Raw genomic sequence first — 26,529 nt, 5'->3', positions numbered from 1 at the left:
GGGTAGAGTCTGAGGTTCTGTATTTCTATTTTTCTCTCTCTCTCTTTCATATGTATATATGTATATATCTCATATAAATATATATCATATATATATCTGAGAGAGAGAGAGACAGACAGACAGACAGACAGACAGACAGAGTCTTGCTCTGTTGCCCAGGGTGGAAGATCTTGGCTCACTGCAACCTCCGCCCCCTGGGTTCAAGCAATTCTCGTGCCTCAGCCTCCCGAGTAGCTGAAACTACAGGCACCTGCCACCAGGCCAAGCTAATGTTTGTATTTATTGTAGAGATGGTGTTTCACCACATTGCCCAGGCTGGTCTCAAACTCCTGGCCTTAAGTGATCCACCTGCCTCAGCCTCCCAAAGTGCTGGGGTTATAGGTGTGAGCCACCGCGCCTGGCCAGAGGTTCTGTATTTCTAACAAGCTGCTGGTCCATGAACCACACTTTGAGTTGCAAGTGTCTAAACTAGGTTTCTCACCCTGGACTCTATTGACATTTTGGGCCAGATAATTCTTTCTTATGTGGTTGTTTAGCAGCATTCCTGGCCTTTTCCCACTAGATGTCAGCAGCACCACCACCCATTTGTGATGACCAAAAATATCTCCTGACATTGCAAAATGTCCTTCAAGGGGTACAGCCTTTGCCAGGAAAGAACCACGTGTCTAAACCAGTGGTTCCCAAAGCTTGTCTGTACATTGGAATCATCTGGGAAGCTTAGAAACTCCTGGCGCTTGTGTCCTGCCTAACAGATTGCAGTTTACTTAACCTGAAATATGGCTGGGTCAATTTCAAATGTTTACCTGCCTTCCCAGGTGATTCTAATGTGCAGACAAATTTGGCAACCCCTGGTCTAAGTTCAAACTCTGGACCAATCAGCTTATTCTCTTTTTGCTCCCAAGAAGCTGCCACACCTAATACTCAGAACTGCCCCTGGCTGATCAGGCACCTGGGATAGGAAGAAAGGTTTCCAGGCTTCACTCATCACACAGAAAACCCAGCTCAGAGTTGGCTTAAATCCCCCAGTAAGGAAGAGCAGAAAGAAATCACACAGATCTGGGATGGAGGTAGCCCTCATCCATCATGCTGTCTGGGGCTGCTTTGCATACAGAAGCACTATTTGTTTTAATCTTCAAGAATCCCATTTTGAGCTGGTGATCTCCCATAGGTTTTATAAAGGCCTGTGCCATGTTTTGGCTCCCTTCCCTCCCTTTCCCAGACTCTTGATAGAATCAATCTTTATTCCTCTCATACCTAGAGGCCAGGATAATAGTCTAATGCTTGTCTGAAGTTTGTACTGAGCAGGTGCTTGGAGGTAGAGATTCTTTGCTAGGTAGGATGTCACTCAGTGGACCATCAAAGAATATCTATTTTTAGTTTTCTTCTCAGCTGAGCATGTGCATGTTTATGTGCACTTGTATGTGCTGTAGAAATTGTCTTGCTAAGGTTATTCCCATCTAAAGCCAAGTATATTTTGCTGTCTGCTAAGCTGTGCTGTGAATGTGGACAAAACAAACCCACACTCAGGTTCTCAGTTAGGAATTGCTGATTAAGGACTCAACCCTTGTCATATGAGCTTCTGCTTCTAGGGAAATTAACAGAAGAAGCATAGACTCTCAGGGCCATTATCCCCACTACCTATTGCCTGACATCTACTTCTGCTTTCTCTTCCTTGGTAGTACAAGAGAGAAGAGACTGAATTGTGATAGCTGGAACCATGGATGAGAGAACAACACACACCCATCAGAAAATGTGCCTGGAGAACCTCCTGGGTGGCAGCCTGTTGCAGCAGCATTCATGAGTCTGGGCACATACAGTCTGGGATAGGTGTCCAGGTATATTCTGCTATCAATATTGCTAGAAAGTTACCAAAACACCCCGAGCCTCAATTTCTTTATTGGTAAGTGGAAAGAATAATAACACCTATAGGCTTGTCATAAAGATTATATAAGAATAAAATGTAATGTTTACTGAGCACTATTTATTATGGTTAATACTGAGGGTCAACTTGATTGGACTGAAGGATACAAAGTATTGATCCTGGGTATGTCTGTGAGGGTGTTGTCAACGGCGATTAATATTTGAGTCAGTGGGCTGGGAAAGGCAGACCCACCCTTAATCTGGGTGGGCACAATCTAATCAGCTACTGGTGCAGCTAGAATATAAACAGGCAGAAAAATGTGAAAAGAGAGACTGGCCTAGCCTCCCAGACTACATCTTTCTCCTGTGCTGGATGCTTCCTGCCCTTGAATATCGGACTCCAAGTTCTTCAGTTTTGGAACTCAGACTGGCTCTCCTTGCTCCTCAGCCTGCCGACAGCCTATTGTGGGACCTTGTGATTGTGTGAGTTAATACTTAATAACCCCTCCTTTATCTATCTATATCTATATCTATGTCTATACCTATATCTATATCTATATCCATTACATTAGTTCTGTCCCTCTAGAGAACCCTGACTAATACAGATTTTGGTAACAGGAGTGGTTCTAAAGGAACAGAATATTAAGGATGGAGTTATTTCATTGGTTTTGGGATTTCTGGAGTTGGCTGCTTCAAATGATTATACCCCAAAATGCTAAGGACTCTACTTCTAATAGTATGGAGGACACTGAGAGTTCTTGGAGTGAACTGTGTAGAGAGTTATGCAAAATAAACGCATTTGACACTCCTGATTTGTCGCTCTTGAGAGGCAAGGAGTTTAGTGACCCTATACATAATACCTTTGACTATATCTGGAGAGTCAAGGAACATAATGAAGCTGGTTGGTTGCTCCTAAGTTCAGTGGACAAAGTGATGAAAAAAATGATAAACTCAGGGATTCTATCTGCTAGCTTCAGAAGCAGATACTGAGCCTCAAATCTACTGGGATTGCCCTGAGTGGGAGTTTTATCTCCTGTGGAGAAAGAGCTGAAATTGTGGAAAAACAGGCACAAGCTCTTATGTGAATGGCTGACCTGCAATGAAAGATGCATGCACAACCTCACCAGGTGTCTACTGTTAAAGTGAGGGCATTGATTAGAAAAAAATGGGAGCCTGCAACTTGGAATGGAGATATGTGGGAGGACCCTGATGAAGCTGGGGAAACTGAGTTTGTAAACTCTGATGAACCATTTTTGCCAGAAGAAAGTGCTTCCCCATCCCCAGTAGTGGCAACATCCCCTCCCCGACCCATGCTGCCATCAGCCTTTCCACCTTTGTCTGAGGAGACAAACCCTGCGCGGTCTGAGGCAACAGTGATGGCCTCCCCTGGGGCAGTTGTCAGGCAAGATAATTTGATTCTCCTCAGGAGCCACCCCGAACACCCCTGTTTGCTTCTAGACCTATAACTAGTCTAAAGTCCTGGCAGACCCCTAGAGGTGAAGTTGAGGGTGTGACCCATGAGGAGGTGTGTTACACTCAAAAAGAACCACTTGAGTTTCCTAATTTATATAAACAGAAATCTGGAGAACAGGCATGGGAATGAATATTAAGGGTGTGGGATAATGGTGGAAGGAACATAGAGTTGAATCAGGCTGAATTTATTGAATCGGACCCACTAAGTAGGGACTCTGCATTTATCATTTCAGCTTTGGGAGTTAAACAAGGTTCTAATAGTTTATTTGTTTGGTTAGCTGAAATATGAATTAAAAGATGGCCCACTCTGAGTGAGCTAGAAATGCCTGATCTCCCTTGGTTTAATGTAGAGGAAGGAATCCAAAGGCTTAAGGAGATTGGGATGGTGGAGTGGATTACTCTCTTTAGAGCTACTCATCCCAGCTGGGAGGGTCCAGAAGATATACTCTTGACCAATGCCTCATGAAATAGATTTGTGCATCTTTGAAGAGCCTTGCAATTGCTCTTCTCTCTATGTCAGATCTAACAGTGGGAACCCCAGTCACTCAACCACAAACTTTAAATATAATGGGAATAATTGGATCCCAAGGTGGCAGGGGTCAAGTGGCAGCACTCAACCGTCAAAGGCAAGGTGGGCGTAGCTATCATAATGAACAGTAGAGGCAAAGCAGCAATCAGAATAGTCTGACTCATGTAGAGCTCTGGCATTGGCTAATTAATCACAGTGTTCCTAGAAATGAAATTGATAGAAAGCCTACTTCTTATCAATAAATTCCTACTTAATTTCTATAAGCAGAAAACTTCTAGGTTGAATGGACAAAAGACTGATTTGAAGTATAAAAACAGAGCATCATGACCCCTCAGTAAATTTCCAGCTTGTTTACAGACCCAGGACCCCTTGAATGAAGGGGAGGCTGGGTCCCCTTAAGGAAGGACCCCACTATATTACTGACAATTTAGGGAGTGAATCTTTCTCCTATCTTTCCCCAAGAAGAATTCCAGCTTTTTACCAGGGTAACTGTGCATTGGGGAAAGGGAAATGATCAGACATTTCAGGGACTACTGACACTGGCCCTGAGCTGACGTTGATTCCAGAGGATCCAAAACATTACTGTGGTCCTCCAGTTAAAGTGGGGGCTTATGGAGGTCAGGTAATTAATGGAATTTTAGCTTAGGTCTAACTTACAGCAGGTCCAGTGGGTCCTGGACTCATCCTGTGGTCATTTCCTCAGTGCCAGAATTAATAATTGGCATAGACATACTTAGCAGCTGGCGGAACCCCCACATTGGCTCCCTGAGTGGTAGGGTGAGGGCTACTATGGTAGAAAGGCCAAATGGAAGCTGTTAGAGCTGTCTCTACCTAGAAAAATAGTAAATCAAAAACAATATTGCATCCCTGGAGGGATTGCAGAGATTAGTGCCACTATCAAGGACTTGAAAGATGCAGGAGTAGTGATTCTCACCACATCCCCATTCAACTCTCCCATTTGGCCTGTGCAGAAGACAGATGGATCTTGGAAAATGACAGTGGATTATTGCAAGCTTAACCAAGTGGTGACTCCAGTTGCAGCTGCTGTACCAGATGTGGTTTCATTGCTTGAGCAAATTAACACATCTCCTGGTACCTGGTATGCAGCCATTGACTGGCAAATGCCTTTTTCTCCATTCCTGTCCATAAGGCCCACCAGAAGCAATTTGCCTTCAGCTGGCAAGGCCAGCAATGTACTTTTACTTTCCTACCTCAGGGGTATATCAACTCTCTGGCTTTGTGTCATAATCTTATTCGGCGAGATCTTGATCGCTTTTTGCTTCCACAAGATATCACACTAGTCCATTACATTGATCACATTATGCTGATAGGATTCAGTGAGCAAGAAGTAGCAAACACACTGGACTTACTGGTGAGACATTTGTGTGCCAAAGGAAGGGAAATAAATCCGACTAAAATTCAGGGGCCTTCTACCTTAGTAAAATTTTTAGGGGTCCAGTGGTATGGGGCCTGACAAGATGTTTCTTCTAAGATGAAGGATAAGTGGCTGCATTTGGCCCCTCCTACAACCAAGAAAGAGGCACAATGCCTAGTGGGCCTATTGGATTTTGGAGGCAACACATTTCTCATTTGGGTGTGTTACTCTGGTCCATTTATCAAGTGACCCAAAAGGCTACGAGTTTTGAGTGGGGTCCAGAACAGAAGAATGCTCTGCAACAGGTCCAGGCTGCTGTGCAAGCTGCTATGCCACTTGGGCCATATGACCCAGCAGATCCAATGGTGCTTGAGGTGTCAGTGGCAGATACGGATGCTGTTTGGAGCCTTTGGCGGGCCCCCATAGGTGTATCACAGCAGAGGCCACTAGGATTTTGGAGCAAGGCCCTGCCATCTTCTGCAGATAACTACTCTTCTTTTAAGAGACAGCCCTTGGCCTGTTACTGGGCTTTCGTGGAAACTGAACATTTGACTATGGGCCATCAAGTCACCATGCAACCTGAATTGCCTATCATGAACTGGCTGCTTTCTGACCCATCTAGCCGTAAGGTGGTTCATGCCTAGCAGCATTCCATCATCAAATGGAAGTGGTATATACGTGATCGGGCTTGAGCAGATCCTGAAGGCACAAGTTACATGAGGCAGTGGCTCAAATGCCCATGGCCTCCACTCCTGTTGTCCTGCTTTTTCTCCCCCAGCCTGCACTGACAGCTTCATGGGGAGTTCTCTATGATCAGTTGATAGAGGAAGAGAATACTAGGGACTGGTTCACAGGTGGTTCTGCACCATATGCAGGCACCACCCCAAAGTGGACAGCTGTAGCACTACAGCCCCTTTCTAGGACATCCCTGAAGGACAGCAGTGAAGGGAAATCTTCCCAGTGGGCAGAACTGCGAGCAGTGCACCTGGTTGCGCACTTTGTATGGAAGGAGAAATGGTCAGATGTGCGATTATGTACTGATTCATGGGCTGTAGCCAATGGTTTGGCTGGATGGTCAAGGTCTTGGAAGAAGCATGATTGGAAAATTGGTGACAAGGAAATTTGGGGAAGAGGTATGTGGATGGACCTCTCTGAATGGTCAAAAACTGTGAAGATATTTGTATCCCATGTGAGTGCTCATCAACGGGTGACCTCAGCAGAGGAGGATTTTAATAATCAAGTGGATAAGATGACCTGTGCTGTGGACACCACTCAGCTTCTTTCCCCAGCCACCCCTGCCATCGTCCAATGGGCTCATGAACAAAGTGGCCATGGTGGCAGGGATGGAGGTTACACATGGGTTCAGCAACAGGGACTTCCACTCACCAAGGCTGACCTGGCTATGGCCACTGCAGAGTGCCCAATTTGCCAGCAGTAGAGACTAATACTGAGCCCTCGATATGGCACCATTCCTCATGGTGATCAGCCAGCTACCTGGTGGCAGGTTGATTACGTTGGACCTCTTCCATCATGGAAAGGGCAGAGGTTTTTCCTCACTGGAATAGACACTTTCTCTGGATATGGGTTTGCCTATCCTGCATGCAATGCTTCTGTCACGACTACCATCCATGGACTCACAGAATGCCTTATTCACCATCATGGTATTCCACACAGCATTGCCTCTGACCAAGGCACTCACTTTATGGCTAAAGAAGTGTGGCAGTGGGCTCATGCTCATGGAATTCATTGGTCTTACCAAGTTCCCCATCATCCTGAAGCAGCTGGATTGATAGAATGGTGGAGTGGCCTTTTGAAGTTATAATTACAATGCCACCTATATGATAATACTTTGCAGGGCTGGAGCAAAGTTCTCCAGAAAGCCGTGTATGCTCTGAATCATCGTCCAATATATGGTACTGTTTCTCCCATAGCCAGGATCCACGGGTCTAGGAATCAAGGGCAGAAGTGGAAGTGGTACCACTCACTGTCACCCCTAGTGACCCACTAGCAAAATTTTTGCTTCCTGTTCCTGCAACATTACATTCTGCTGGCCTAGAGGTCTTAATTCCAGAGGAAGGAACACTGCCACCAGAAGACACAACAACAATTCCATTAAACTGGAAGTTAAGTTTCCCACCTGGACACTTTGGGCTCCTGCTACCTTTAAGTCAATAGGCTAAGAAGGGGGTTACAGTGTTGGCTAGGGTGATTGACCCAGATTGTCAAGATGAAATCAGTTTACTACTCCACAACAGAGGTAAGGAAGATTATGTATTTAATACGGGAGATCCATTAGGGCATCTCTTAGTATTACCGTACCCTGTAATTAAGGTCAATGGGAAACTACAACAGTCCAATCCAGGCAGTACTACAAATGACCCAGACCCTTCAGAAATGAAGGTTTGGGTCACTCCACCAGGAAAAAAACCATGACCTGCTGAGGTGCTTGCTGAAGGTAAAGGGAATACAGAATGGGTAGTAGAAGAAGGTAGTCATCAATACCAGCTATGACCACGTGACCACCTGCAGAAACAAGGACTATAATTGTCATGAGTATTTCCTCCTTCTTTTGTTAAAAACATGCTTGTGCATGTATACACTTGTACTAAGAAAATATCTTCATTTTATTTCCTTTCTTTTCCCTTTATTATGTGACATAAGATTTATTGACTTTACATCAGCATTTAAGTATTGTTAACTTTATGTAATAGTATTTGGGTTGGGGATTGGCACGTTTCTGGTTGTATGAAGGATAGTTGTATTATGTTAGGTATAATTATCACCTTATTATTGTCTTTATTTGAAGGTTATGTATGATCTCAGGAGATGTGTACGGGTTCAAGTCGACAAGGCATGGACCTGTGATGGTCAATACTGAGTGTCAACTCCATTGGATTGAAGGATACAAGGTATTGATCCTGGGTGTGTCTGTGAGGGTGTTGCCAAAGGAGATTAGCATTTGAGTCAGTGGTCTGGGAAAGGCAGACCCACCCTTAATCTGGGTGGGCACAATCTAATCAGCAGCCAGTGGAGATAGAATATAAACAGGCAGAAAAATGTGAAAAGAGAGACTGACCTAGCCTCCCAGCCTACATCTTTCTCCTGTGCTGGATGCTTCCTGTCTTCGAATATCAGACTCCAAGTTCTTCAGTTTTGGAGCTCGGGCTGGCTCTCCTTTCTCCTCAGCCTCCAGAGGCCCTATTGTGGGACCTTGTGATCATGTGAGTTAATACTTAATAAACTCCCCTTTACGTATATATCTATTCCATTAGTGCTGTCCCTCCAGAGAACGCTGACTGAAGAACTTGGAGTTCATACATCAGGAACATGTATTAGCTCAAGTAATGGCCCCAGCAAATCCCCTGAGGTTTGTCTTGTCATCATCCCTTCCATTTTATAGTTGGGCAAATTAAGGCTCAGAGAGGCAGAGATATTTGCCTGAGCTTACACAGAGAGTACTGCTTCCAGGGAGTCTGACCCCAGAACACATGATTTTAAGAGCTTAAACCCCACTGCTTACTAATAAACTTAAAGGACTGGGTATAATTGGCTTTCTTTTTCTTTCTTTCTTTCTTTTTTTTTTTTGTGACAGAGTCTCTCTTTGTAGCCCAGGCTGGAGTGCAGTGGCACGATCTTGACTGCCCACAACCTCTACCTCCTGGGTTCAAGTGATTATCCTGCTTCGGCCTCCGAGTAACTGGGATTATAGGCGTGGGCCATCACATCTAGCTAGGTATAGTTGACTTTCTACAAATGCTACTGTTCCTCTTTCCTACTCTATCCAACACATTTATTTGCCTATCAACATTATCAATAAGTTAGATAAAGGAGGTAGGTGTAGTAGAAAGAGAAATAGTGAATCTTTTGAATAGTAGAATCAAACACCCACAGATTTGGGGCAGGCTGGAGTGAGGGACTAAATCTAACATGATGGAACCTAGGATAGATGCCCTGCTTTTAGATATTGAAAACTACCACAGAGGTGACAGGAGGAGCATCAAGCACTTGCATAAAAGGGATTTGGGCAAAATGTGAATTAATGGTGTACCTAGATCACTAGTAACTGGATCACAGAAGGACCCAGCGATATGTGAGATGGCCATGACTTGGCCATCTGTCTGCTCTTCTCCGTTCTAGAAGGCCATGAGGGCTTGACCCAAATTAGCAGGTAGTTCACAACCCAGTTTCTCAAACAAATGTCTGTACATGTACAAACACTTTTTTAAAACACTTCACGTAATAAACGTGAAGATATCATCTAATTTGTGTTCTGAAGTTAAATTCCTGTGAGATCCACTGGCAGATGAGCTAATGTACATGAAAAAGGCAACAATCCACCTCAGCCTCCCGAAGTGCTAGGATTACAGGCATGAGCCAGGCATGGTGGCGCACACCTGTAATCCCAGCTGCTCAGGGAGCTGAGGCAGGAGAATTGCTTGAACCCAGGAGGTGGAGGTTGCAGTGAGCCAAGATCGTGCCATTGCACTCCAGCCTGGGCGACACAGCAAGATTCCGTCTCAAAAAAAAATAAATAAATAAGTGACAGCAGCAGCATCAACAACCATTTCTGGAAAACCTCCTATGCACTGTGCACTTTACTCAAAGTTTTGCATGCATTATTTGATTTCGTGTTCACAAGAAGTAAATGTAGTGGGTCCTTGTCTTGCTTCTCTCTCAGTTGAGGAAATGGGGCTCAGACGGATTATATTATTTACCCAATACCACGTGCTTAGTAAAAGGAAGTGGAATGTAAAATGAATCAAATCCAGAAGGTGGTATATCAGGAATCACTGGCTGACTGAGGGCCTTGAATAACCCACAGATTGATTGGTCAATGGGCCCCTGGCCACTAGTGGCCAGGCTCTGGAGACTGCTTTACCAAGTGGTTCTGGCTAGCTCTCGATGCACGGCGGCGTACCCTATCACTGCCTGGAGACAGATTTTCTACCCCAAAGCATGACAGCATCTCCTAAGTGTTACTGTCACTGGCTCAGTAATAAAAAGGATGATTTCTCTGGTTTTCTAAGCATGTAGAAGATGAGATAGTGTCACATGTAATAAAGCTCAGAAAGGCCATAATATCCTGAGGTTCTGCCTCATCATTCTTCCAGTTCATCTAAACAAGTTCAGCTCTGCTCCCATGTTGCATTTATCAAAACATGATGTGGAGGTGAAAATTCAGCTGCTGTAGTTTAGCAGGTTGCCCTGAATCTTGCCAGGAGAGCTTAAGGGAGCCAGAGAATCACAGCGTTCCAGGTCCTCCTCCTGTTTAGTTACAAACCCTGAAGTACTTTTCTCCGACCAAACTGTAAAAATGTTCTCAGCTCCAAGGGGCTTGTGTAATTTTTTTCCAGCATAGGCCTCAGGTAGAACGAGCATTTATACCTCTGTTCTGGGGTCTCTGGGGGTGCACTCTGCCTCTTGCTGTCTCCTCTTCCATGGTGCACTGGGAAGATTCCCACATTTGGTCACCAACTTGTTTTTTGACTTTGAGCAAAATTGCCGTTGAAAAGACCCAAGGTTGTTAAGTTACTTTAATACCTTTGTTTCCCTATTGTAAAATTAGGAGGTTCATTCCTTCAACAAAAATTTTTATTACTTCCCATGTGTTGGGTGCCTTAGGGCCAAGTACCAAAGATATGCTTGTGAGCAAATCTGGACATGCTCTCTTCCCTGAAAAGTTGGAGTGTCTCATGGACCAAAGGGTTGGGACTGAGTGACTGTTCAGGGCTTTCCAGGGTTTCCCATGCAGCAACTCATTGTCCCTCACCACCCCGTGAGGCAGGCATTATCATCTTCAGTAAAGAGATGAGGGGATGAGGCTCAGAGATGGTAAGTAACTTTCCCAACCTCCCACAGCAAGTCAACACACACTGGTGAACTCACATCCATTCTTTCTGCTTCCAAAGCCCACCATTTCTCCAGTGCTCTGATTTGCTACCTTAAGGACAAGGAAGCTAATGTTTACCAGATTATCACCTCCACTGTGTGGATGAAGGACCTCAGACTCAAAAAGGTCAGGGGCCCACTCAGTGTCACAGCCGGTGCACGTGGGAGGCATAGGAACTTAGGCCTGCTCTATGTCTCAAAGAGCCCACTGTGGGCTTCAACTCCCTTGGCTTTGGCTCCCTGGGTTGTTAACAGAGCTCATGATTGACCACAGTAAGTTGCCCCCTTCTGTTTATGTATTGTTTTGTCTCCCTGTGTCTCAGTCATTCATCCCAGAAACCCCAACTGTTCTGACGTCATTAATTGCCTCTTGATATGATTTGGCTGTGTCCCTACCCAAATCTCATTTTGAGTTGTAGTTCTCATAATCCCTACATATCATGGGAGGGAGTCAGTGGGAGGTATTTGAATCAGGGGGGCAGTTACCTCCATGCTGTTCTTGTGATAGTGAGTGAGTTCTCATGAGTTCTGATGGTTCTATAAGGGACTTTCCCCCCACTTTGCTCAGCATTTCTCTTTGTGCTGCCATGTGAAGGACATGTTTTCTTCCCCTTCCACCATGATTGTAAGTTTCCTGAGGCCTCTCCAGCTGTGCTGAATTGTGAGTCAATTAAACCTCCTTCCTTTATAAAATACCCAGTCTCAGGTATGTCTTTATTAGCAGTGTGAGAATGGACTAATACACTTCTCCTCCTAGCCAGCACACAGTTGGTGCTCAGTAAACACTGGTTAAACAAATAAGTTAATACTAATGATCAACCTCCAGAAAGCAGAGCCCACCCCCTGTGGCAAATATTCTATTTCTTAGCCTGGAAAGTAAAACCATAAGCTAAAGCTAGTACCAGTTCCTCCTGAGCTAGCATGACCAGAAGAAAACTAACCAGCCTCCTACAGGACATTTGAGAGATGCTCCAATCAAGGAAGCCTAGGACTTTCATTTGTACACAAGGCTTTGTTTATGGAATAAACAGGGCCACTTACAATGCATTCTGGCCTGGATTAAGATGAACTTCAGGTCCTCTAGCAAGGGTGGATTTGTATTGACATGCAACACAGGGGGCCCAGGTGGCGTTCTAGGACCCTGGATTGGTGCTTTGTTTGGGCTTCCCCCAACCTTACAGTAGCCCTGTAGATATCCAGATGGCTGGGGCCTGGCTTCCATAGGGCCTCACCTCTCAGGGGCTCAGCTAAGAGCTGTGTGGGCTGAGTTGCGGAAGGCGGTGAGAGGAAGGAGGCCCAGGTACTACAGGGGCTTGGATGCTGAGGTTCAGCATGAAAGATTCTCCTTCTGCACCAGCAAACATTTGCAAACCTCTTTCCTTTGTAAAATACCCAGTCTCAGGTATGTCTTTATTTAATTTGCAGGTTAATTATTTTTCTAAAGAGCAGCTTTCATCCTCTCTCACCCTCTGCTGTTTTACCCATCTGTGTGAACTACCAAGTTTAAGGGAAAAATAATGCTAAGAGCACAGGAACAATGCCATCTCCAAAAGGAGTGGGCTGTAATTTTAATATACAGATGCTAAATAAAACCTCAGTTTTTCAGGACATAAGGGTTTCCTGAGCTTCACAGCTGTGAGCAGAGATGGCCAGGCATTTATTTCATTTGACTGTGCAGTCCAGATTCTTACTGTCCACTGACAGCCCATTAAAGGAAGCTGCACCTGCATTTATTAGAAGAGACAGAAGGAAAATTCCAGGTCTCAGTGCCTTCACAGCCAGGTGGAAGAGCTGGACTCTTAACAAAAGAAGCTGAAAACAGGCTAAGAAAGAGAAGGGCTCACAGGTTAGTGAGGGAGGGCCAAGGGCATGGTGAAGGCTTTTACAGAACACCTGAATCTTGAAGGGGATGCGGACGTAATAGGAATTGTACCTTATGTTCCCTTCGGTATTTCAATTATCACGGCAACATTATAAGGTAGACATTGCAAGCAACATTTTTCAGATTACAAACTGAGGTCCAAAGCACAGAGAATTTGTCTGCAAACTTCATAGCAAAGCCTGGACTCAAACATTGCTTCGTGCGATTCCAAGTTCGGTATTCATGTCCTCATGAAACCTTTGCCAGATGTCTCCCATGTGCCTGATCTGCATTAGGTATAAGTTGCATGAAGAGGTGAGACCCCATCTCTGACCTCAGGGGTTTCTGCTCTAGAGAAGAATGATCTAAACACCCACACTGTGAGGTTGGGGCTGGGAGCTTGGAGCTGGGGGCTGGGATTTGAAAGATGCCTGGATGTCTGCCAGGGGACTGTGGCAAGGGCACTTGAGGTTTTAGACAAAATCCATGAGCAAGGTCATAGAACGCAGAGCTGGACTTGAGGTGCGGTGAGGAAGAGGAGCATGTATTTGGGATGGGTAGAGAATAATAAGAGCTAATCTTTACTCAGAGCTTGTTATTTTCCAGGCACTGCTCTAACTGCTTTTCCCAAGGTGGCTCCTTGAATCCTCACAAACCTCTCAAATAGTGACTGTTATTCCGTCATCTTCATTCATACAGGGTCTTGCTCTGTTACCCAGGCTGGAGTGCAGTGGTGTAATCATAGCTCACTGAAGCCTGATCACAGCTCACTGCAGCCTTGACCTCCTGGGCTCTAGCAAACCTCCTGCCTCAGCCTCCTGAGCTGGAATTACAGGTGCCCACCACTAGACCTAGCTAATCTAAATTTTTTTTTTTTTTGTAGAGATGGCACTCACCATGTTGCCCAGGCAGGTCCCCAACTCCTGGCCTCAAGTGATCCTCCTGCCTTGGCCTCTTATAATGTTGGGATTACAGGCATGAGCCACTCTGTCCAGCCTCATTCCCTCAGCTTACTGCTGGTGGAGCTAGAGGCACACAGAGATAAGATGACTTGCTAGATTAGGTCCCTCTGCTAGTAAGAGAGGGAGCCAAGATTCACACCTGGGTGGTCTGGCTTCTGAGTCTCCCCAGCCCTGTGCAGAGGAGGAAGTATGTCCAGGAAGGGCAGCATCCACCAAGCATGAGAGCTGGCCAAGACACGGCACCGGGGCTTTGCTCATTCTGCAGTCAATGGACATTTTCCAGTCTAATGTGCCAGGGGTTGTGAAAGGGAAAAACAAAGGAAAATAAGTTAAACTCCAGCAGAGAAGAAAGTACTTTCAAGAACAATGATGACACAAGGAAGAATGTGAATAGCACCTTGAGGGAGATAGAAGAGGTGCCCACACCATCAGCCCCCTGTTTCATGCTCGTTGTTTTATTTATCCCGATTCATTCCCAGGCTCTATTTACAAACTCCCTGTTTTTCCAGAGAAATTCTAATGCCTCTCTGATGCCTGATACAGTGCATTACACCAAGAACATTTTTTTTTTAACAAATGAAGTCCTCTCAGAGCACCCCCTTTGCACACTGAGGGGAAACCTGCCTACCCAAGACTTCTGCACTAACCCATCTTGCCCTGCTTGGGACCACAAGAATCAGCCAGGCCCCTTCCACTTGGCACCCTGTCAGATGCTCAAAGAATGTGATCCTCTCTGGCTACCATATAAGCTAAAAAAATAGAGCTTCCTCCTCTATTGCATCAGTTGAACCTGTCTGTGGAGTCACACCCATTCGACTAGGTTTTTTTCTCTTGGCTACTCCATCCAGTCTCTTCTGCAGGTGCATTTGCCTCTGCTCAGTCATTACATGATAGATTTCTACAAGACAAGGTCTGATGCCTCCTAGATATTTACTCTATTCTTTTTGCCTGGGAGATTTTATCCATGTCCATGGCTTTAATGACCACCTTTAAATATGTATCATCCAAATTTATATGTCTAGTCTGAGCTTTTCCCCCTTTGCTCCAGTCATGTATACACCTGTATCCTTTAAAGCATTTTTTTCCCCTCTGGAAAATTTTAAGCACATATCAAAATAGAACAAGTGAATGAACCACTAATAATTAGAATCTAGTTTCAGCTACTCTTGACTTTGTGCTATTTTGTTTCTTCTATCTCCCTGCTCCTCCTCATCCTCTGCCTGGTTGGTGTAATTTGAAGATGATCCAAATCATCACACTATTTTGTCTGTAAATACTTCAGAATCCACTAGCCTTCTAAATATTTTCCTTTGGCTTTCTTAAAAGTATCTGAAGATCAACTCTTTCAAAATCAAATGTGAGGCTTTCCTCTTTAGAATTGGTCCTCTTCGAGTGTTCTCCAACTCAATGAACATCACCACCCTATATCCTGAGAATTATCCTTGATACATTCCTCGTATCCCTACCCACTGTATATCACCAGCTTCCCTTATCTTGAGTTCTCCCTCTCTATCACCTTACTCCAAACCATTGTTTCTCACCTGGACCATTTGTGATAGTCTTTTGGCCATCTGCCTTTCTCCACTGTGGTCCTACTCCATTTACTCCCCTCCACATTACAGACAAGCGATGTTTTCTTTTTTCATTCAGCAAATATCTACTGAATACTTACTGTGTCCTAGGTATTATAAACAAGATGCTGGCCATGTATTGATTAACAGGTACATTTCTTGTTTATGAAACACACACACACATACACACACACACACGACAATAATATATGTAATTTGAAGTGCTATGAAGGAAATAAAGCTGGGGCTAGACAGTGACGAGGTGCTGTCTTATATAGAGTGGTCTAGAAAGGCCAATTGTGCAAAAACTGATGAATATGAAGGCATTAATCACACCCAAGTCCAAGGGTAGATTATCCCAGCCAGAGAAAACAGTAAGGACGGGGGCCCTGATATATCTCATCTAACAACTTGATTTTCTTCTTGTGAGGGGGAGTTCCTCAATTTTTTAAAAGACTTTACTTTTTTTTAGAACAGTTTTAGGCTCAGCAAAATCGAGAGGAAGATACAGAGATTTCCTACATACCAGAGACTTGTGTCTCTGGCTCTGACCTTGACCCCATTCTCCACTGTGTTCCAGGCATATGGGCCTGTCTCCAGGCCTTTGGACATCCTTCTTGCTGCCACAGAGGCTTTGTACAGAATCCTTGCCTCTGTTTGGCATGTTCCTTTTCCCGCTCCTGCTTCACCTTGTTCTAGTTCAGGCCTCGAATCCTTGATTCTGCCTGTTTTAAGTGGTTCAGGCTGCTGTAAAAAAACACCATAGACTGGGTGGCTTATAAAAAACATACATTTATTTCTAACAGTCCTGGAGGCTGGGAAGATCAGGCTGCCAGCATGGTCAATTCTGGTGAAGGCGCTTTTCTGGGTTGCAGACTGCTGACTTCTCATTGTATCCTCACATGGCAGAAAGAGGGTGAGAGAGCTCTCTGGGGTCCCTTTTATAAGTGCACCAATCCCATTCATGAGGGCTCCATCCTCATGATCTAACTACCTCCCAAAGCTCTCACCTTCTAAGGAGGTGAAGCTTTCAACATAGGAACCTTGCGGGGAACACAAACATTCAGACCATAACACCTCCTTAATAATTACTTCCTTAGTAAAGCCCCAGCCCCCATTCTCCTCTCTCACCCCTCCAATCCTGGTTAAACTTGCTTTGCTATAGCCACCATGGCCTTCTTTTGGCTGTTCAAATGCACCAGCCAACTTACCACTGTCAGCCTCTGTATTGGGTTTACTCTGCCTGCAATGCTCCTTCTCTTGACCTCACAGCTGGCGTTGCTCAGACCTCAGTTGAACTGCCCCAGAGCAGCCATCCAAAGCCACCTAGCCTAAAGTGGCCATGCAATCTCTCCTTCTCATATCCCTCTTTTCTAGTTCTCTGCTAATATTTTTCTTGATTGACTGATTTGATTGATCTCTTCCACTCCACCCCAAATGTAAGCTCCAAGACAGAGGAATATTATCTGTCTTCTTCATCCTGCATCTCCAGGGCCTGAAGTGCATGGTAGGTGCCTAATGACTGTTAAGTGAATGAAGGCATTATATATTTGTGAATGGGGAAGTGCAAGATGAAAGTGGGGCTTAAGGAGAACTACAGATCAATAACATTCAGGGGGATCAAGGAGAGCTTAGATGTAGAGAAAGGAAACCGAAGAAGAATACAGTTCATGGTTTTTCTGTCAATTACATCCCTCCACCACTTGAATCAGTACCTGTGAGGGTGGGGCCCCCACATATGTATATTTTACAAGCTCCTCAGGAGATTCTGATCCTCAGCAGGGCTGAGAAGAATGAGGCTAGATGAGCTATAACGGTGCTAGTACTTATAATAAAAAAGTAAAAAAAAATCCAACTTGGTAAAATTAATTTTATAGTATATTTTATTTAACCCAACATAATCCAAAATATTATTTCAGCGTGTCATAAATATAAAAATTATCAATGAGATAGTTTGTATTTTTTTCATTAATAATCCTTCAAAATCAGTGTGTAGCTCATGCTTATAGCACATTGCCATTCAGACTGGCCATAACCTAAGAGCTCAGTAATCATGAGGGGTCAGGGTCCCGTACTAGATGGTGCAGAACCACAGGTCCCTTCTGGCTCTGGTGTCTGGCAGCTGATTCGAGCACAGTGAGGAGACTCCTGTAATTCCCAAAGCAGCCTGGCGTGTACTGGGGATCACATTTCCTCCTTGTTCTTATTAACATCTCTGTTCTCTCAAGATCTGCTTTGTCTTGACTCTGGATTAATTTCTCTTTGCTGTCTGTTGGTAACTGAGAATCCCCAGCCTAGATCAAAGATATCTTGCTAACCTGTTTCTTTTCTTGAGTGAACATGTTGCAGGATCTGATTTTTAACCAGTGGATGTCACTGTTTACTCAAAAGAGGGTCCTTGGAGGAGACAGTCTAATCCAGGGATGAACGTAAAAACAGTAGTCATTGTCTCATCTTCCCTTCTATTAGTGTTTCCCTTCTAATTTGAAGCCGTATTAGGTTTTTAGGAAGGGAAATGTAAGTGGTTAGTGCTGGTTCACTTGTGCTGTCTAGAGCATTTGTTGGTCTTAGAGATTTGAAACCTCATTTAATAAAAGGTGCAGTCCATAATTACAAGGCAAATAGTAACAAAGTAGGCTGGGTGCGGTGGCTCACGCCTGTAATCCCAGCACTTTGGGAGATCAAGGTGGGAGGACCGTTTGAGCCCAGGAGTTTGAGACCAGCTTGGCCAATATAGTGAGACCTCATCTCTGCGAAAAAATCAAAGAATTACCTGGGTGTGCTTGCATGTGCCTATAGTCCCAGCTACTCGGCAGGCTGAAGCAGGAGGATTGTTTCAGCCCATGATATCAAGGCTGCAGTGGGCTGTGATTGTGCCACTGCATTCCAGCCTGGGTGACAGAGTAAGACTCTGTCACAAAATAAATACATAAATAAAAAAACTGGCCTGGTGCGGTGGCTCATGCCTGTAATCCCGGCATTTTGGGAGGCTGAGATGGACAGATTGCTTGAGTTCAGGGGTTCGAGACAAACCTGGGCAACATGGTGAAACCCCATCTCTACTAAAAATACAAAATAATTAGCTGGGCATGGTGATGTGTGCCTGTGGTCCCAGCTAATGGGGGGCTGAGGTGGGAGAATCACTTGTACCTGGGAGGCGGAGGTTGCAGTGAGCCGAGATCACACCACTGCACTCCAGCCTGAACAACAGAGTGAGACACTGCCTCAAAAAACGAAACAAAACAAGAGCCTAAGTTAATTATAGTAAAAAAAAAAATCCCTGAACTGCTCTTTTAAAAAGAAGAGTTCTGTATTTCTGCAAAGCAGAGGTCACAAACAGCCTGTAGCCAAGTCTGCTGCTGTGTGACCAGCACAATGTTTGAAAAACAATTGAGCTAACATTTGCATTGGAGGGTGATGCAAACATTTGATTTCTGTCTTTGCCTCAAATATGAAATCTGGCCCTGTTAGACTCACACCCTACAAGGCCACAGCTGGGATGATGCTCGGTTGCTTCTTGTAAATTGTCATGTCCTCTTTTTCCCACAGGCCTCACCACTCCCAGCAACTCCCCAGACCAGGTCACTTCATCTATTCAGGTTGGCAGCCCAATCTCTGTTGGCATTTGCAGTTTAGATTGCTGTTAAAACCTGTTTCTTGGAGTAGAAACAAATATGGAAGCATTAATTGTTTTAGTAGACATCTGAAGGGTGGGATGATTTGGAAACAGACAACAGAAGATTGGTTTTAAAGATCTTTTTCTGGCTTTAGGTTTGGGGTTGAATAATTCTTGGCTCAGGTTAGGACTAGCCAGGCTGTTGCTTGAAACTACCTTCAGAATTACAGCTGTCTGTGGTTGTCATGAGCTCTCCAAGGTAGCCCAGGGTATGGGAGATGGAAGGAAAATGGGTTAGCCAAGGTAGGACCTTTGATGCCACTGTTGGGGGCTGGGTGAGGATTGACCCCATTGGCCTCCCCTCACCTTCAATCCCATAAGTGGCAAGCCAGGATCCTCTTTTACCTTTCTCTAAGGTGATTAGTCTCAAACTTGAGTGAGCCTCAGAGTCACTTGAAGGGCTTGTTAACTACAAGCTGGACCCAACTCGCAGAACTTGATTCAAGAGGTCCAGTGTAGGGCTTGAGAATTCACATTTCTAACACAGTCTCAGGATATGCTGCTTCTGTTGATCCTGCAACTACACTATGAAAACACTGGTTTCAAAACACTGGCTTTTGAGGTCAAAGTGAGATTGTTTCAAAGGCAAAAGAGATGTGTGTGTGTGTGTGTGTGTGTGTGTGTGTGTGTGTGTGAAAGAGAGAGAGAGGATGAGACAGAGGATATATTGAAAACAAGCTCTTGATTTCTGTTCCAGAATATGTGTGATACAAGAGTTAGTACATTCCCAAAGATTGAAGAATGAATTCAGGCACAAGCAACACTTCTGAGACGGTCCTGGCTTTTTCTTATCAATGCGTTTGATACACTTCTCAAGAAAAAAGACACTACCATTGGGCAGCCTCTACCTCTAGGGCTCATTACCTGACAGTGAATGAAGTGACCTTTTTCTTAAAAGGACAGCAAACAGCAACCACTGGCTGGTCTTCTACTGCTTCTGCCACTGCTTCTGACAGTGCAATGCAGAGGGAGGGGGCGAGGCTCTGGAGCAGGATAAGTTGACATTTACTGAGTGCTTCCTGTCTGCCAGTAGCTGTGCTATATGCTTACTTGCAACATCTCATGCAGATCTTCAAACCATCCCAGGAGATATGCACTCTATATAATCCCATTTTGTAGTTGAAGAAGCTGCCTCAGAGCTATTAAGTAACATCTCTAAAGCCACACAGCTGGTGGGCGATGCCCAGGGTTTGATCTGGGGCCATTTGACTCTGCAGCTGGAGCTCCCAACCATGGCTTCTCAAGCTAGAAAAGGCTTGAAGTGTAGTAGTGCCTCTAAGAAGCTGTGGGAAAGGATAACTGATTTTCTCCTTTGTGTCTTTAACTTCCTCTGCAGCAACATGGTAACAAGAATACTACTTCCTAGATTATTGTACAAATTAAATAGGGCACAGTCTGTATGTCATCAATATATCTTTGTGTTGATGAGTATTAATATACTTCCTTCTTTCCATCCTTGTATCTCTTGAGTGATTTGCCCTATGCCTCAAAGCATGCACTCATTGCGCATTCTTGTGCACCTACTGTGTGCACTGTGAACCAGCAGACGTGGTCCCTGCAGAATGTTGGCAAGAAGGAGCCACAGATTGATAAGCCAGTGGTCAACTCTTCATCTCCAAGTGCAGATCTTCCAGGCTTCTCACATTCAACTTGCCTCCCCACCTGTTACTCTCCATAGATGCTGGTGTTCCCTGTTTTGACTGGCAGTACCACCTACCATTCTATGAGCCAGTAGCCTGCCTGCAACCCCTCACCACCATACATCTCCTTCAGATATGAAACTCCTTATTTGAGCAGGACTTAAGTTTTATGGAAAATTCTACCTGGACAATCTCTGCCTCCTATGGGATTGTCTATTTCTCTGCCAGTCTTGATCCTTCCAATACAGTCTCCATGTGGCTCTGAGCATGAGTGTTCTGTTCTGAATGCACCTTTGCACCCATTGTCACCTGTGCCAGGTTCTGCAGCAGTTCCTTCCTGCCCTCAGGCCCGTGCCCAGCCTCCAAAACTCCCAGCCTCCCAGACACACATCCTCAATGGTGCCCAGCCCACTGCCCTGTCTGGCCTCACTCTCCAGTGACATCTTCTCATTTCCTAGCAACCTCAACCCCTTGGAACCTGTCTGCTCACTTTACTAGCTTGTGCCTCCATGAATTTTCTGAGGACACTGTCTTTGTCAGGAATGCCCCGCCCAGCCCTGCCCTTCGCTCACTCCTACTCATTCTTTCCCAGTAGCTCAGGAGGCTGCCTTGACAGAAGGCCTTTGGGCTTCCCAGTTTGGGTCAAGTTCTTCTGTGCTCCAGACATGTCTTTATTTCTACATTCAAGTTGAGACTAATCAGCCATGGCCTGGGCTCCCAAGAGCTGGGCACATGGAAATGGGCAGGGGAGCTGGCTGGGTGGAGGTCTCCTGGGGTGTGGGGGGGTTTGGAGCATTTACAGCTGCAGTGTCATGCACCTGTGAGCACCTCGGCTCGACAGGAGGGCCTCTGGGGTGGCCTTTGGTGCTTCAGGGCTCAGAGGCTTAAAAAACTGCGGGAGAGGTCAGCATCTTTATTTCAAGACCTTTCTCTCTGACATTTCTACCCTGAAATGCCACTTCTACTGCACCACATGGAGACACATGTCCAAGAGGGCTTGACCTACTCAGAGTCCTGGTGATCCGTCAGAGGGAGGCAAGCTGATCCTGCCTTCCAGATGGGGGCCCCTGGACAGTAGCGAACATCGGCTGCAGGCCTGTGCTTGCCAGCCCTGCCTGCTTGCTGGCCTTTCCCTTCTCCCAGCTCCCTCTCTTGCACAAACACAAGCCATTAATTAGACCAGGACCTTTGTTTCCTGAGCCCCTCCCTCCAGCTCCTTTCCCAGCAGGCACCTGAGGGGGTCCCTTGTGACTCAGTGGGGGTGCTGGTGACAGCACTGGGAGTTGGGGATGGGGTATGATGGGGACCTAAGCAGTGGCTCCTGATTCCTCTTCTATATCATGGGCTTCAGGGGCTCTGAGACAGACTGCAGGGCCTTCTTACTTTTAGAGATCTGGGGAACATTGGTATATTTGTTTGACAGGGGTTTCAGGCCCCACAGTCAAGTAAAAATGGCCCCAGTACTCCTTGTAGGGAACCAGGGAGGGTTGGGAGAAAGCTGTCTTTCTTGAAAGAGTATATGTTTTTTTGAAAGCAGCTCCCTGCTGTTTTGTATCCTGTTAACAGAACCAAAGACAATACGCATTGTAGACTGAATCAGCTCACAGCCACACTCTTCCATCTCTCACTTAATTTGATTCTTTACCAACCCTGTGAGATAGAGGGGCAAAGACAGGCAATAGGCTCCCTCCTTTATAGATGAGGAAACTGAGGCACAAGGAGTAATATTTGCCGAGTGTTTGCAATTTGCTAAACATTTGCATGTAAGTAGTCACATTTGATTCTTACAAACCAGACTCCAAGGTAAATAAGGGATATGTTAATAACATCTTCAAAAACTATTATTGCATTTTTATATATGCTTGGCACCATTTATGATCATTAAATATAGTGTTATTAGGCAATAATCTTATTGGAGATGTTATTATCCTCAACTTGTCCAGCACTTACTTAGACTCTGATAAATAAAATAACTACCTCTGTGACACAGGGGGGTCTATGTCAGAATTGGTACAAGAACTCAGACTACCATGTCTTCATTGTAAAAGTCTGTCTACTACTGGTCCACAGCCATGTGCTTGAGCTCCCTTCTAGAATTCTTTCTGGTACTTCTTTAGTCTTTGAACATGAGCAGGCTTTCAGTTATTGCAGGAAGAGGATTCTCTGCCCCCAGTCCCCGACTCCACGCTGCTAGAAGGCTGGGGAGAAAGGTTGATGGTGCCTGGGACAGAAAGACTACATGTCCACTCCTATGTGAGAAGGAGGTAAAATCTGGACAACACTCCCAAATGTAGGAGGGTAATGTCTCCACTGAGCAACTCATTCTGCCCTGGGAAATACTTTAGTTTTTTTCCCAGGCCTTTTCTGGCTCCCAGATTTGTTTGCTGGGAATTAATATTTGTTAAGCACCAAAGCCATTGCAACTTCATTTTTAACTCGAATTTCCTGCTGAGACAAGTAATATTATCCTAAACTTATAAATTAAGACTTTTGAGATACAGATAAGTTAAATAATTTGCTTCAGTTCATGCAGCATGTTAAATCTGCATGTTAAGTAGCAGGGATTTGAATCTCAGCCTTGTTGACCTCAAAGTCCCCCAAATAATCTACTTTGTTATCACTGAGGAGCTGAAAAGCTTGCAGTCTATACTATACAGTGCCTTTGAGCAAATTTGGAAAAAGTGTCACCCTTGGGCACATGAAATTAGAAAAAAGGTGCCAATTCTAGGCACATCCCCAGGACATGTGGGTCAGGGAGCCAAGGCAAGCGGCATCTCTTCCAGGCCCAAAGCACAGCATGAACCGGAGGGATGGGCCAGATTTCCATCTCACTGGCTACCTCAGCAAGTGCCACTGTGTACTGCATAACCTGTGAACTGGAGAAAATGATTCCTTCCGGAGCCTTAGCCTGTGGTGGTCAGAGATAGAAGGATCATGCTTGCCCTCACACAAAGGTGTCCAGGCATCCTGGTATATCATCAAACTGGGTTTGAATTCTGGCTCTACAGCTCTTCCAAGTCCTGCCAACCAGGATAAATCATTTAACCCTCTGTGCCTCAGTCTTCCTCCTAGGGCTGTTGTGAGCACTAAATAAGATATCCCTTATCATGTGCATGCTCAGTGCAGGCCACACCAGCTCTCAGTGTTTGCTGTCAGCATAGGAAGCATTGTCTGGGGGCTCCTTTCAAATCAGTTAGCAATGCTTTGTCAATGAGCCTGCTTTCCAGACTTTCTTTTCATCAGCTGCTTTGGCAGGGTAATCAGAGGCCCATGAGGATCTAATTAGAGACGGATAAACACATCAGGGAAAGAACAAGACACTCATTATTGGTGAGTGCACTCAAGGTAAAGTTATCATGAAGCTCAGCTCTCATCTGTAGGTACAAAGCACAGATGGAAATATCTGAGAAGTGAGTTCTTCTACCTCCTATCTCCATATCTCTATTCATCCTTCCAAACCCCAGCTTAGATGACTCATCCTTCATAAAGTGTTCCATAGTCCCTGATCCCTTTGATACATTAAATCTTCAGTTCTACTTTAGGACATTTTTGCATATACATCTAACATGTACTTATTTATTTGCTAATTAATTCAACTGTTTATGCAACTAGTACTTAATGAGTAAAATGAGCATAAACTACTACGAGTACTACTACATAGTACTACTATGATTACTTAATGAGTACCTACTATGTGCAAGGTATGGGGGATGTTCATAGGTGAAGAACTTTGGATCCTCTTTTTTCTCGTCATTTTGGCCCCTGGCTATCTTAGGTAGAATGCACATTCTGTTCCTGAACCTAATCCAAATCCTGGAACTCACTCATCACTGTCCTCTCTCCTGCAGTAACTTCAACAGCATGGCTGAGGATACCAGAGGAGCCATGAAATGAGAGTGACCATCTTACTGGTCGAATTCACATGCAGGAAGCAGCAGAGGCTGTGAGGTGAAGACGGAGGGAAAGTGGGCACATGAGCCATGCTGGGAAGGCTGGCAGTCCATGGTAGGGGCTCAGACCTGAGGGTCTGCGGACCAGGGCTGTGAGTAGGGCATACAGCAGCTGATTCTGCCATCCCCACTCCCCAAGTGTTAGTGCTTCCGCTGGCTGGGAAGGCTTTAGTGCAGCTGCTCTTATGGCTCTGCATGTAGGTGTCTGTGCAACGAGGAAGAGAAGTAGGAAGGAAAAAAACCCCCCAAAAACAGAAACAGCTGGTGAAGGAGGCTAGCTCAGCAATAAGGGCATTGCTGAAGCAACCAATAGCCTTGACCTACAAGGAACATTAAACCATCTTGACAGCAACCATTTTGTGCTGCAAAATACAGAGAGACACTGGAGACAAGGCAGCTCCAGGAGGGGCCTGGGGCTAGATGGGTGGAGAATTTCTGCATATCATCAGGATTTTTATTAGTAATTACCTTGCAAGGGAGAGTACCAAGGACAGAGGCAGGCCGAGAAAGGCCACTTGGGAAAGTCCATGAAGACAGCAGTCTGATGTGGTAATAACTAGCCCGAGATGAAATCTCATTTCATTCTGCTGACAAATCTCCATGGAACTGAGTCCCAGCTTTGCTCTCATTCACAATAGAACACACCTGGTTTGAATTCCAGCTCTGTTTTCATTAGAGGTGGGATCCTGACCAAGTTATTTAATCTCTCTGGAGCTATTGTTTCTACCTCTGCAAAATGAGAGTCCTAATAGCTGTAGGGGATTAGAGACAATATATATAAAACATCTTGCACAGTGTCTAGCAGGGAGTAGCCACAACTCAATAAAATGTAGCTATTATAATTTGTGGGAGAGAGTAATGGTGGTGTTAGTATGAGTGCACACTAGCTGTTGGAACAAAGAAATCTCAGTCTCAGTTGCATAAAACAGGAAAAATCTGCTTCTTGCACATGTAACAATCCGATACAGGACTGAAGGTCAGAGAGTGTTTTCTTCCATGTGTTGACTCAGGGACCCAAGCTCTTTCCTGTTGTTGCTCTACCATCAGATCCCATAGCCACAGCTGGTCACATGGCTTCTTGGAGAAGGGGTGGGAAGCTTCAGCAATGACTGGGAACTCCCTCCCAGAAAATACTGCATACTGTTGAAGGAGGTGCACATATTTTGGGTGGATTGTTAGCTGGCCCTGCACCAGTAGTAGGAGAAGAGTGACAGTTTGGGATGAAGCAGATGCCTTAGGACAGAGCCAGGCTCAAAATTGTAATTGATCGGCAAACCCCCCACCCATTCTGAGTAACCTGGCTAGGATTAGCTCTGTCCTAAGGCATCGGCTTCATCCCAAACTGTCACTCCTCTGCAGAGCTAATCCAACAACATTGACATTATTCAGGAGCTTGTTTGACATGCAAAATCACAAGTCCCACCCCAGACCACCTGAGTCAGAATGTGCATTTAGGATCCCCTGCAGAGATTCTGATTTAGGAGGGCTGATGTGAGATTCTGCCTTGTTTCTAACAACCTCTCAGGTGTCACCGATGTTGCTGGTGCATGGGTACACTTCAGCGGCAAGCACGAAAAGGACCTGATTACAGAAACTCAACTTCTCCCTGGACAAAATGAGATTTTTCCGGTGATTATATGGCAGTGAGAGGTGGGCATCTCACCCTCCCCTCCTTGTGCTTGTGGTCACCTACTATGATGACCACATAGGGTGGGTGGCATTTCTGCAAAAAGAGGGTTAAGT

General features: G+C 45.1%; 1 long non-coding RNA gene across 1 annotated transcript; it reads left to right on the top strand.

Annotated features, from left to right (window-relative positions):
* Positions 1-1,679: 1,679 nt before the first annotated feature.
* LOC129136131 (uncharacterized) lies at positions 1,680-26,436 on the top strand. The gene is made up of 5 exons (XR_008537447.2): positions 1,680-1,900; positions 8,044-8,146; positions 8,830-8,970; positions 24,685-24,784; positions 26,312-26,436. It is a non-coding gene; the product is annotated as an uncharacterized LOC129136131 (long non-coding RNA).
* Positions 26,437-26,529: the final 93 nt, after the last annotated feature.

Source organism: Pan troglodytes, chromosome 8 (assembly GCF_028858775.2).
Source record: "Pan troglodytes isolate AG18354 chromosome 8, NHGRI_mPanTro3-v2.0_pri, whole genome shotgun sequence".
NCBI classification, from domain to species: domain Eukaryota; kingdom Metazoa; phylum Chordata; class Mammalia; order Primates; family Hominidae; genus Pan; species Pan troglodytes.
This window is presented reverse-complemented; position numbering and strand designations above follow the sequence as displayed.